Below are 13,361 nucleotides of genomic sequence, written 5' to 3' on the forward strand. Positions count from 1 at the left end.
AGGGAATGGATACTAGCTAGGCAACCAGGGGCACCCACCCAATGTGTCGTCTCATGTTCCAAGGTTAATAGATTCAAGGTGAGGCTCTGTGTTCAGTTTTGTGAAGGCCGTCCAATCCCAGCAGCCAAAGGCGCTTCAGTTGATTATTAATGTTCGCCATGAGTGGGGCATATGAGAGGCAGACTCTGATGGACTGGACCAACAGATCCCCTTACCCTCTGACTTCTGGTTGGGTTTGGCCATTGGGAGGAAGTGGCAGGAGGGCAGAGGATAGGAGGAGAATGATGTCAGGGTATTTGTTCCCCAGATTCTCCCCCTGCTGGGTCACCATGGTTTATTGAAGGCAGGTATCCTTTACAGGTTCCAGTAACTGCCCCATCCCTTACCCCTTCAGGCCAAGATCTCTACATCCTCCCTTGTTGGCTTCCCCAAGCCCTGCCCACACCGTGTGGACATCCATTTAATGCACTTCCCTTAAATTTCCCAGTTTAAGTGTTCTGTCTCTTTTTCTCAAGGATCCAGACTGAGGCAGTCTGTAATGCTTTGGGGGCTGGTTCTGGGAGAGGGTATGCGAGTTACTGATGGAGACCTTTGTCATCTCCCTTCCTCAAAGTCCAGGGCAATGCGCCTCCTACACTCTATAGGATACCCAACTTGCAACATGTCATGGGATGTACTTGGATGTCTTTTTTATTCATTCTTATTGATCAAGCGCCCAGGGGTAACTATGGTGCCTCTACTGTGGTTTGTAAGTACATCCAGCTGTTAGGCGCTCCAGTTGGGAGCTTTCAGGAATCAGTAGGAGGGAACTGACGTCTCTCCCGGTTCTCTCCAGCTTGTATTGTGGCAGGCCAGTGAGAGCTGTCATTTCCGCATGCTGTTGGCTAGAAGTAGCTGTGCACCAGGTGGTCTGGAAGGACAAGGGCACCCGCACCTGGGGTACCACGTGATCTCCGTCCTGTTGCTGCCTCTGCCTTCCTGCTCCCCAAGGCCTTGGAGTCTACACTCTGAAAACAGGCTCTGTGGTGTATCACATCTCGCCCCCAGCCCTCAGTGTGCTGGAAGAGGCTGGCGAGGAGCCCTTCAAAGCCTTCAGAGCAGAGTTTCTTAAACTTGAATGAACAGCTGAGTCACCTGGGGATGGTGTGAAATTGCAGATTATGATTCAACAGGTCTGGGGTAGGGGCTGGAGATTCTGCATTTCTAACAAGCACCCTGGTGATGCTGCCACTTCTGATCCAGGGAACACACTTGAGTAGCAAGGACTTAGAGATGGACATCCAGTATAGTAGCCACCAGCTATATGGGGCTGTTTACACTTGCTGTCTTTCCTTTGTTTTTTATCTCATAATCTCATCAAACCATCCGAATGCTGAGTTTCTAGCAACAGAAACCCAATTCAAAAGGTTTTTAGCCTAAGTCAAAAAGAAAAATATGTTGGTTTTTATGAAACTGGAAAGATAGGGAGCTGGCCTCAGGAATGGCAGGGTCCAGGGACTCAAATGATGTCACCACTGTCATCACCACCACCATCATCACTGCCACCATCATCTCTTTCTTCTTCCGTTGCTCCTCTGCCTCTTTTCTTGAGTTTTCGGCCTCATTCTTGCTACCTGCAGACTGGCTTCCTCTCTCGGGCAGGAGGTTTGGATGCTGGTGGCTCCAGGCTAAGATCACACTCGTCATCTCAATGGAAAAAGGGAGCTCTCTCCCAGCATCTGAGTGTGCCTGCATCACACTGCACCCAGCTTGGTGAACAGGGGGCTGGAGCGCCAGGCTTGTCCTGTGGGAGGGGAGCGGGTCACCGTGATGGGCAGCCCCTCAGAATCAGATGAACAGAAGGGGAGACAAGTGAACCCTAAAGGAAGAGATGTAGTGCAAAGAGGTACGGGGCAGACAAAACCAGCAGGTGTTCACGCCACTCCACGGCTCTCTTCCACCTCACCTGTCCGTGTATTCCCCTTAAGAACCCCTCTCCTAGTTTCTGCCACCCTTTGATCATTCCCAGGGGGGGAGATGTAGCTTGTCATATTTTGCTGGGTGCTTAAAAGAGCACAGCTGTTTTCCCTGTGTATTTTCATTGCAACCAATTAGCAAAGCTTTCTCTTTGGTGCAGAAATTAAAAATAAAAAGACAAAAGTTCTGGCAAGGTTTTCCCTTTGGTTTCTTCAGGCGTTTAATAGCATCTCCTGCTGCCTTGCTGGAAGAATTTACTTAAATTGCTTGAGAGTGGCAAGCGGAATGGCAAGGGTGGTAACTAGCAGGAGGGGAAGGCAGCTGCCTGCCAGGGAGAAGCTGGAGGGGGCTGGGATGGGCTGACGTTCATTGATGGTCTGGAAGGACAGGACAGCATGAGGAGATGAGGTCTGCGGATGGTCCACGGCTCGGAGCGCAGACAGGAAAGGCAGCGTAGGCAGGAAGCGGGAGATGAGCCAGCTACAGCCACTTGGCACTTTTGTTTTTGTAATAAGAAAAGTGCAGGTTGGATTTTTGGGTTTTTTTGCAGCGGGGGAGGTGGATGGGGAGAGTTTGGAGGCTGAGGGGTGGATAAACTGCCCAAAAGTCTATAAGTCCCTGTGAAAATGAAACATCTAGACCAGAGATTCCCAATGTTGGGACCCCGAGCTGGCAGTACCAGCCTCACCTGGGAGCAGTGGACGTTCTCTGGTCCACCCAGACCTACTCAGTTAGAAGCTCTAACCAGCCTTCCAGGTGATTCCGCTACCTGCTCAAGCTCGAAAGGCACTGGTCTAAATGAGGGTCGCCTATGAACAACGAGGGGCTTTTTAAACCTCACCGGGTCAGAGACACAGAAGCCGGCCTTCTCGGAGAAGTGGCAGTGTCCCAGTCACCAGCAACCCGGGACAGAAGCGACTTGCCTGAGGTCCCCCGAGAGCAAGCGGTGGCCTGCAGGCAGGTCTCATTCCCACGCCTGTGCTCTTCTCTGCAGCATTTTATGAGTCTATGTGTGAAGACCCCGGAGAAGCGTGGGCCTATCACCCACTTCTTTTCTATGTCACAGAGATGTGATGAAGGTTCCCACGTCGACACTTACCCCCTGTTTTTACAGTCCCACCGGCGCTGTCAGGCCTCACCAGGACGGAAGATGGGAAGTGTGGTCATAACGGATTTGAAACAGATGCGTGAGTTGGAAGCCTCAGGCTGTGCCCTGGGAGCCAGACAGCAATGAAGAGCCAGGGGCAGAGGAAAAGGTTATAAAAGTGTGTAGTTTTCGCTTTATTGAGTTACAACAAATGAGCAACAAGTTAGAAAAATTGTTTTTTTTCTCCAAACTCCCTAACCTTTGATTTGTGCGGTGTACTCAAATGAGGGGCAGTGTGGGCAGGGGAAGGGACTGCAAACACAGCTCATACTGCAACGTTACACCAGATACGTCTCCTGGTGTTTCTTCTTTAGAAGTTAGGACTAACTGAGGGAAAAAAAAGTGCACTCAGGAAACTAAAATTGGCCCAAAACAAACACACAAACAAACAAAAAAAGCAATTCGTGGTGAAGCTTCAAGCTGAACTCTTGTCCAATACCACACTGAGAAGAGGCAGCTAGGAACGGAGACGAAAACCAAAGCTGTTCATCTTTGTACCATCTAGACACGAAGATCTCTTTCTCTTTTAATTTCACAAAAGTAATGATGATGCTAGTGCATCCGGGAGAGCCCTTTCTGCTGGTCACTAAAAAGGGGCTCAGAGGGTAGCTGTCCGCCACCCAGTTCTCCGGGTGCTGGCTCGGCCCGAGGTCTGAGCCCAGGCCATCAAAAAAACCAGACCGGCCTGGTGGCAGTTCAGAAGGCCTTGTGTGTGGTTAAACAGGGACCCCCAGAGGAGGCTGGGGAAGAAATAGAAATGGATTTGATTTGGAAGATCTGTCATCTGTAAAACCCTCTCCAAGTTAAGACAGATGCCTGAATCCCAGCCCTTTCCCCTGAAGAAATCTCCCAAATTTCAAACTACCTTGAAAAATGAACTCTCCCTACCTAAAATCCAGTAGATATAATGGCACTAATGCTAACATCCCCCCTCCCCCAAATTAATAAAATAAAAAAAAAAAGAAAGGAAAAAAGAGAAAAGCACGTGTGATCAGCCCTCCCTCCTGGAAAAATACCTTACAGTGGTAGTGCTGGAAAAGGAAGTTGCCCTTGGTTAAAAAGGTAACAAAATTTTCCCACATTGTACAAATCGGTTCCAGTATAGCAAGAGGCGGGGGCCTGGGCACAGGAACCAACTATTTACAAGGACCCATGGAAAACGCAGTGGTAGGACTTTGGCACTATGAACAATTCCCACCAGGCCTCAGGGAGGTGTGTACGAGTGAAGGCGTTGCACTTGGAGTCTCTGGCCAGGGTGGCCCACAGCCAGGGACAGAAGTTCTCTTCTCTCTTTGAAGACAGAGTGTCCCCTTCATCAGCACAGCAGTTCTGGTGGACTTCCCTAGAAGGACAACACAAAACCAGAGATGTCAGGGAGGTGACCATCATTCCTTGGGTGCAAGGCATCGGGGGTGGCCTCTCCTTGGCTCTCCTGTGGAGAACACTTCCAAAGCCATCCTGGGGCCTGGAGGAGAGACAAACGCCCTGTCTTAAAGAAACAAGTGTGTTTCCTGACCACAGTCTAACATTATGGGAAGTGCCTTCAGAATAAGGCCTTTGAAAACAGGATGACTTTCTGGGCAAGTGAAGGAGGTGATTCATTTCATCATTACAAGACCCTTTTCTTATTCCTGGAGAGGCAGCCAGTCACAATGGTTCCTAAAAGGCCCCAGAATCAGACACACCTGGATTTGGGTCAGGAGTTCTCTCTGTACTGGCCATGGGGCCTTACACACGTCAAAATCTCTCTAGGGCTTAGTTTTTGCTTCTGTAAAACAGGGGTGATAGTAGCATCCACAAAGTAGTTGTGATAAGAAGTTGATATATGCACCAGCATATAAAATAGTGCCAGGCGGGTGGTAAATATTACACGTGCTTTTGTTGTATTTGTTAGATGGAACCCTTTCCAAATAGGATATAAAATAATCATAATAAGATGAGAAATTTTAAGTGTATTTTTTAATTTAATGTTTCTATCAACCCTCAGGTGTAGATAAAATTGTTATTCCCATTTTACAGGTGAGGAAACTGAGCACAGAGAAGCTAAAAACCTTGCCCAAGATCACACAGCTAGAAAATGGCAGAGCCAAAATTCCAACCCAGGCAATTTCCAGAGCCTGTGCCCTTAAACAGTGTTTACTGAGTCAGTATGGAGACGTGTTTAATTCTTATGTACTTTGAAGTAATGAAAATAGTCCAAGGACCTTCTTATGGGTTAAATTGTGTCCTTGCAACCCCCAAAGATATGTTGAAATCCTAACCCTTAGTACCTCAGAACGTAACCGTATTTGGGAATTCCTTCACAGAGGCGATCAATGTTAAAATGAGGTCATTAGGGTGGGACCTAATCCCATAGGGCTGGTGTCCTTATAAAAAGGGGAAATTTGGACACGGAGACAGACACAGGGAGAACATCATGGGGAGACGGAGGCAGAAATTGGGGTGTTGCATCTATAAGGCAAGGATTGCCAGCAACCCGCCAGAAGCTAGCAGAGAAGCAAGGAACACACGTTCCCACGCAGCCCTCAGAAGGAAGCAACCCTGCCAGCACCAGACTTCCAGTCTCCAGACCGTGGGAGAATAAATTCCTGTCGGTTAAGCCACCCCGTTTGTGGTACTTGACGGCAGCCTCAGGAGACTAAGGCCGACCTCCATTTCCTCTGTGGGTTCCTGGGATCCAAGGATCCTGAGCACGAATCCAGGGGGAGGGCTCCGAGCTGTAAAGGACGTAGTCAGGATTCCATGACAGGCTGGAAGGTGATCAGATCTGTAGCTTCCTGAAGACACTGGCGTTTTCTTTGCCTCCCTCCTGGTAAGGCTGCGTTACTGCTCAGTCACTTCTCTAAGTAGCCGAGAAGGCCCTGAGAAGTTCTGGTGTTTTTCTTGTGCAGAGGACCAAGAGCAAGAATGCCAGACTTCTCAGCCGAAGGCAGCAGCAGGTTATCTATATTGTTCGTCATTCTTAATGTCTGATGTCAAATGTACCCACATTCCCTAAATGCTCCCGACAATAAGACTGAATATCGGAGTTAAGGAAACAGCTTGCAAAAGAAATGTCTGTGGATGAAACCAGATTCCAGGGTGTCCTTGGGATCTGGTACCACCCAAAAGTGATCCAGCAAATGTCACCGGATCGTAAGAGCTACAGGGATCCTTATAGGTGATGCTGCCAACATCACTCATTTCACGAGGAAAGAAAAAAGGAAGCTCGGGGGAGGAAAAGCGATTGCCCCAGGTCACATGACTGCTCAGTGGCAGAGTCAAAAGCAATAACGATCATGGTTGTGACAACGGTGAGAGTAGCTTAAATATATCTCATGCTTATTATGTGCCAGGCCCAAGGCGAAGTGCAGATATGGCTCATCTCATTTGGTAACCTGGTAACCCGGGAGGTAGGCCCACCTGCAGTGAAGAGATGGGGGTTTAGCGAGATTAAATGGTGTCAGGCAAGTAGTAAGTGGTGGAACCTGGATTCTACTGCGGTCAATCCAACTTTCACTGCTTCTCGCCACACCTGACCCTCCTTGCCCTACGTTCACAGCTGCTCGCTGCAGGGAGTCACGTGGCACAGGAGCGCGCAGGTCTGCTTCAAAGACAGGCTGGCGGTCCCGGGCAGCTGAAGAGGACTACGTGCCTTACCGCTGATCCCATGCAGAGCCACACGCACCCAGGATGTGCACATGGACCACAGCCGGCCTCCCGCTGTGCTCTCCGAACAGGATTTCCCGCAGCAAACTGGGTCTTTCACCGTCTTCGGAAAGGAGGCTGCCTGTGGGTGGATGTCCATGCGAACAGTTCTCAAGACTCCAGGAAAACAAGGCCAAAGGTGGGTAAAGAGCGATTTTTCCTTCTCCCAACCAGGCTGAGGAACGTCAGCTCAGCACAGGACTGTGGTCTCCGCCGTGGAGCAGGGAGGAAAGAGCCATGGAGTCAGAGAAAGCTGGATCCAGGGTCAGCCACTTCGGAGCTGTGTGCCGAGGTCAGTTACCTAACCTCCCTGAGCCTCACTTCCACAGTTCATCGTCAGCCGGCTGCTGGGAGGGCAACAGGCAAGGTGTGCAAAGCATACATGTACTCCAGAAATATTGCTTCCTTTTTTCCTTGAGGAAAGCCAGGTGCAAAATTACAGCCTTAGGGGTAAGTCAGCTCACCTGTGTGTGTGCGAATTTACACATTTCCTCTCTCTCCTCTCTCTCATGTACAGAAAACTGAACCCTGTCTCTCTAAGTGATTGGCAAAAATTTGCTTTTTATTTTTATTTATTGATTTGTTTTCTGAATTTGAAGATGACTAGTTAATGAGATCAGTCAGGGTGCTTGAATTATCTTGCCTATTAATATTACACTCTTATAACGCATATCAAGTATAAATTATTAGAAGAAAAAGAAGTTGATTTTATCACGGTGATTTTTCTGTAACAAATAATTTTTAAACAATCTGATTATTGATGAATTATAAAATATCTTAGCAACTATGCTGTCAGTTTATTTGAAAGTAATAAAAATATGTAAAAATTTGCTTTTTAGATAAACCTCAATATTAAGGTGGTTCTCCATCTGACAGTTTTTTAAAAATTGAAGTATAGTTAATTTACAGTATTGTGTTTCAGGTGTACAGCAAAGTGATTCAGTTATATATATATATATATATATATATATATATATATATAAATATTTTTTCAGATTATTTTCCATTATAGGTTATTACAAGATATTCAATATAGTTCCCTGTGCTATATAGTAAATCCTTCCTGCTTTTCTATTTCCTATTTAGTAGTGTGTATCTGTTAATCCCGTACTCCTAATTTATCCCTCTGCCCTCTCTTTCCCCTTTGGTAACCATAAGTTAGTTTTCTCTGTCTGTGAGTCTGTTTCTGTTTTGTATATAGATTCATTTGTATCATTTTTAACATTCCACATATAAGTGATATCATGTAATATTTGTCTTTCTCTGATTCATTAAGTATAATATTCTCTAGGTCCATCCGTGTTGCTGCAAATGGCAATATTTCATTCTTTTTTATGGCTGAGTAGCATTCTATTACATATATATATATGTTACATTTTCTTAAGCCAATAGTCTGTTGATGGGCACTTGTGTTGTTACCATGTCTTGGCTATTGTAAATAGCGCTGCTATGAACATTGGGGTGCATGTATCTTTTAGAATTAAGAGTATTCATCTTTTCCAGAGTGGGGTTGCTGGAGCGTATGGTAGCTCTATTTTTAGATTTTTAAGGAATGTCTGTACTGTTTTCCATAGTATTTACATACAAATTTATATTGCCACCAACAGTGTAGGAGGGTTCTTTTTTCTCCACACCCGCTCCAGCATTTATTATTTGTAGACTTTTTTTTTTTATTTTTTTTTTATTTGTAGACTTTTTGACGATGGCCATTCTGACAGGTGTGAGGTGATACCTCATTGTGCTTCTGATTTGCATTTTTCTAATAATTAGCGATGTTGAGCATCTTTTCATGTGCCTGTTGGCCATCTGCATGTCTTCTCTGGAGAAATGTCTATTTAGGTCTTCTGCCCATTTTTTGATTGGGTTGTTTGTTTTCTTGATACTGAGTTGTATGAGCTGTTTGTATGTTTTGGATATTAACTCCTTGTTGGTTGCATCATTTGCAAATATTTTTTCCCACTCAGGTTGTCTTTTGTTGATGGTTTCCTTTGCTGTGCAAGAGCTTTTAAGTTTGATTAAGTCCCATTTATTTATTTTTGCTTTTATTTCTATTGCCTTGGGAGACTGATCTAAGAAAATATTGCTACGATTTTTGTCCAAGAATGTTTTGCCTATATTCTCTTTTAGGAGTTTTATGGTGTCATGTCTTACATTTAGATCTTTAAACCATTTTGAATTTATTTTTGTGTATGGTAAGAACGTGTGTTCTAACTTCATTGATTTACATGAGGCTGTCCAGCTTTCCCAGCACCACTTGCTGAAGAGACTCTTTTTTCTCCATTGCATATTCTTGCGTCCTTTGTTGAAGATTAATTGACCATAGGTGTGTGGGTTTATTTCTGTGCTCTTCTGTGCCATTGATCTATATGTCTGTTTCTGTGCCAATACCATCATGTTTTGATTACTATAGCTTTGTAGATGGTCTTATCTGGGAGGGTTATGCCTCCAGCTTTGTTTTTTTCCCCTCAGGATTGCTTTGGCAATTCTGGGTCTTTTGTGGTTCCGTGTAAATTTTAGGATTATTTGTTCTAGTTCTGTGAAAAACGTCATGAGTATTTTGATAAGGATTGCATTAAATCTGTGGATTGCTTTGGGTAGTGTGGCCATTTTAACAATATTCTTCCAATCTAGGAGCATGGGATATCTTTCCATTTCTTTGAATCATCTTCAATTTCTTTTATGACAATGTGTTTTTCCCTGTCTTATGGGGATGAACATGTATAATCCTCCAGCCATATGCATTAATAATGAAAAATAAATGCCGAACAAGGCCATTAAAAAAACAAAACAAAAAGCCCCACAGAAAACATATTGCAAAGCCAAAGGGTGACCTGGAGAGGGGGAGACAAAGCCACTTCTTTTTGGCTTTTTCAGTGATTCCAGATGTCTGTGGATGGCTCTGGGCCCCAGTAGCACCCTTGGAACTGCTGGACTTCAATTCTCCTCTGACCTCTCCCAGGCTACGTAGTGGTGGGCAGGACTTGGGCTGTGGGAGCTGGCGGCACTCTCAAAGTGAGGCTGGGAAGATGCAGGACACCAAGGGCACACAGCCTGGCCCCATTGCCTTCCCCTTGGGCAGCAGGTTCCAGCTGCAGGTCGCTTCTACAGAAGACCCTGCTCCCAGACACCCTCAGTTCACCTTTTTAAATGTATGTCCACAGAGTTCACTGCTGACCCCCGCCCTGCACTGAGTCTGGCTCACTAAGGAAACTCAAATGTTCATTAGTGAATGAAAAACAAGAAGAGAGCACAGTGCTGTTAGAGGCGGCTGGTTACACAAGACTGATGAAACAGTTCACATTTCAGGTGTTTTTTTTTGTTTGTTTTAAAGAGTATTACAGTGATTTTGACTGTGTGGCCTCTTGCTAAGCCCCTGGGCTTCTACCTGGAATCCTACCACTTGGTCAGGGACATTCCGCATGGTAGAGAACCAACTGCCCGATGGGTCACTTAATCCCAGAGCACTAGTTCTTAGCTTTGGGGGAAACTGCAAAGTCACTGGGCCCCTTTTCTTATGGCCACTGTTCGAACGTTTCCACCAAGTGGATGTCCTGCCTCTCCCTGAACACTGTCCAGGACAGGGAACCCACTGGCTCCCACAGCTGTCCCTTTCTATCTTGGTGACACCTTGGAATGTTAAAAAGTACTACCTAATTCTTCAGCAAAATCTGTTTCCCTATTACTTTACCTTTGGGGAAGCATGAAACAATTAGAATTCTTTTCCCATGTGCTGGCTTTCTGTTCCTATTTCTCTTTACTTTTCCCTGTAGGGATTTCCCTTAGGCCCTGTGGACTTGAGAGAGAATAACACCGCAGTCCATGAGATAGAAAAGCAAGCACTGTGATTGTAATTTATTCAGTCTTATCTCAGTCATATTTCTGAGTCCAACTTTCTTTTATTGGGAAGGGGCATGGTGTAATTTGAATTAGAACTGAGAAAGGAAAACATGGTGACACAGGGAAAGAATAGGTAATTTCTCAGTGGATGAGGAGAACTTCACACTGTCCTAGATCATGTCAACTCTGCACATCCGGCACTTCCTTGAAGTGTGAACTCAGACAAGTCATAGCCACGATAGTCACCTTTTAGGTTCCCTGAGGCACCAAGTTCCCTCCTGTCTCAGGGTCTTTGGGTATGTGGTTTCTTCTGCCGGGACTGTTTCTCTGCCCAGCCAACTCCTACTTAACCTTTTGCATTTCAATTCATCCACTGCTTGTTTAGAGAAACCTTGCCCAACCCGCTAAATCAGGTCAAATTGCCCTAATCTATATTCTCACAGTTCCATGCGCCTTTCTTTCAAAAAATCTTGTCACCTGGCAAAATTTCTTTTTTTTAAAGAAGCTTTTATTAATTAATTTATTTAATTAGGAAATTTAGGAGTTTATTAATTAATTTATTTTTGCTGTGTTGGGTCTTCGTTTCTGTGCGAGGGCTTTCTCTAGTTGTGGCAAGTGGGGGCCACTCTTCATCGCGGTGCGCGGGCCTGTCACTATCGCGGCCTCTCTTGTTGCAGAGCACAGGCTCCAGACTTGAAGGCTCAGTAGTTGTGGCTCACGGGCCTAGTTGCTCCGCGGCGTGTGGGATCTTCCCGGACCGGGGCTCGAACCCGTGTCCCCTGCATTGGCAGGCGGATTCTCAACAACTGCGCCACCAGGGAAGCCCAACATTTCCTTTTTGTTTGATGGAAGATTATTTGGTCAAAGACTATGGGCTCCATGAGGGCAGGGACATGCTGGGCACTGCTGCCTTCCAGAGCCTGGCACACTGCAGGCTTTCCACAAATACTGATGGATGAATGAGCCAAGGCACTTACTATGAGCATCTCTGGACTGGTTGCTCCTACTCCTTGGGGCTAGCATCCTTCCTCTGAAAAATGAGGGGCTTCGATTTCATTACGTTCCTAAGTCACTACAAGCTGCCTAAAGCACAATGGAAATTCCTAGTGTGAGAAACTCCAGAATTAGGTAAAAGGAAGTCATAGCAGTTAACCCTCCATGAGGTACCAGGGCAGCGAGGCTAAGGTACAGTCCCTGAGAAGTATCACCCAGTAAATAGCTAGTGATCGATTCTCCAACAGACCTTTCCCTCAAGCTGCCCACGCACAGGGAGAGCAGTTTGTCCCCAGTTCCTCTCCCCTGATGGCTGTCATCTGATGGGACTAGTGAGTGATAGAAAAAAAAAAAAATGAGGAGAAGCAAAGGACTGAGGTACCAGATCCTGGATAACTGGAAGCCAACTATCTTTGTTAATTCTCAGGTTGGTTCGATAAACTGCTGTTAAGCATCTGTTCTGAATCAGGCACTGGGGGATTCAGAGATTAATGGCCTATGATGCCTGCCTTTAAGGGTCTGATTGCGGAGAGACAGGGAAATAGTTAATTACGATATTTTCATTTATCCATCCATCCATTCACATATCTGTATTTGGACGGCTAATCTGAACAGATGATGGGGGTATACCTATCCTAGATCTTAAATTGTAGCCAGGATCCAATGTTGGCAGCCTTGAATATTTTAAGCAAGCTGAACTATGGAAAATATTTTTTTTCTGACATTTCACAGATTTTCCTCTTCCCCAAAGCCATCCCTAATTCTCAGGAGATGGAAACTGTCAGAAATCAGGAGGCAGCAAAGTAGTGAATAGTTGTGTATTAGTTCCCACTCCACATAGAATTAAGAAATGACCATGTCCTATTGGTCCAGCCTGGGTGGTGATGGCGGTGCCACTGTTGGCAAGGTGGTGGGCCACGGTGGTTGGGTCAGGCAGTGACCTGACGGATGAGAGGGGGCCTCCAGGCTCCACCAGCCGCTAGCTGAGCAACCCAGGGCAAGCATCTCTGAGCCTCCGTTTGGCCCTCTGTAAAATGGGGAACGAGCCGTACCTCTCTCAGAAGGTTGTCATGAAGTGTAAATGACTTAATAGATGTGCTGGGAAGAATGCTGAACACATGGCATATACAAATAAATGGAAATGCTTCGTGGTAGCAGAGCCGGGCAATTTCGTTTGGCCAACCATCAAGGCATATGTCTGACATTCTCTGGCTCAAGTATTCTGACTCATTTTTAGGAAAGGAGGAGTTTATTTTTTGGCCTCTTACCAGGACAGATCTCTCAGTGGATGGCTCGATAATTGTTTGGACCCAGAGACTGAATCAAGATGCCCCAGTTCAAGGCTTGGGAAGGATTCCTTATCTTTGTGTCTAATCTCACGGCCAGGGTGAGCCTGGACATTCAAATACTGTCCTGAGCCTTTCCAAGCTTCAGCCAGAGGAATTGGTCGGGGTGGGTACGCTTCGCTCCCACAGAGGAAATCCCATCCTAGAATCAGCGCCCAGCTGCTTACCCAAGTTTTTTCTCACTCTCTCTCTCTCTCATATGTGCATCACATAACACCTTTCATGAAATCAAAACCATGCATCATTCCCAGGATTATTATATGTGTGGCAACTGCACTCAACTGCAGGTTCCTAAATAAATATGTGTTTAAATAAAGACATCACTGAATATTTATGAATTTCAAGAGAACCATGTGTTTGGTTCATAAAAGCTGTGAAGTATTTGGAGAGGTTTT

The 13,361-nt window shown here is 45.8% G+C and overlaps 1 protein-coding gene across 1 annotated transcript in view; it reads right to left on the bottom strand.

Annotated features, from left to right (window-relative positions):
• Window positions 1-3,227: 3,227 nt before the first annotated feature.
• Window positions 3,228-13,361, bottom strand: part of ZHX2 (zinc fingers and homeoboxes 2) — a 173,004-nt gene continuing 162,870 nt past the window's right edge. The window contains exon 5 of the mRNA XM_082674929.1: window positions 3,228-4,445. The gene's annotated coding sequence lies outside the window, so the exon portion shown is untranslated. The remainder of the gene's footprint in view (window positions 4,446-13,361) is intronic.

This window comes from Grampus griseus (genome assembly GCF_964374135.1).
Source record: "Grampus griseus genome assembly, chromosome: 17".
Classification (NCBI taxonomy): domain Eukaryota; kingdom Metazoa; phylum Chordata; class Mammalia; order Artiodactyla; family Delphinidae; genus Grampus; species Grampus griseus.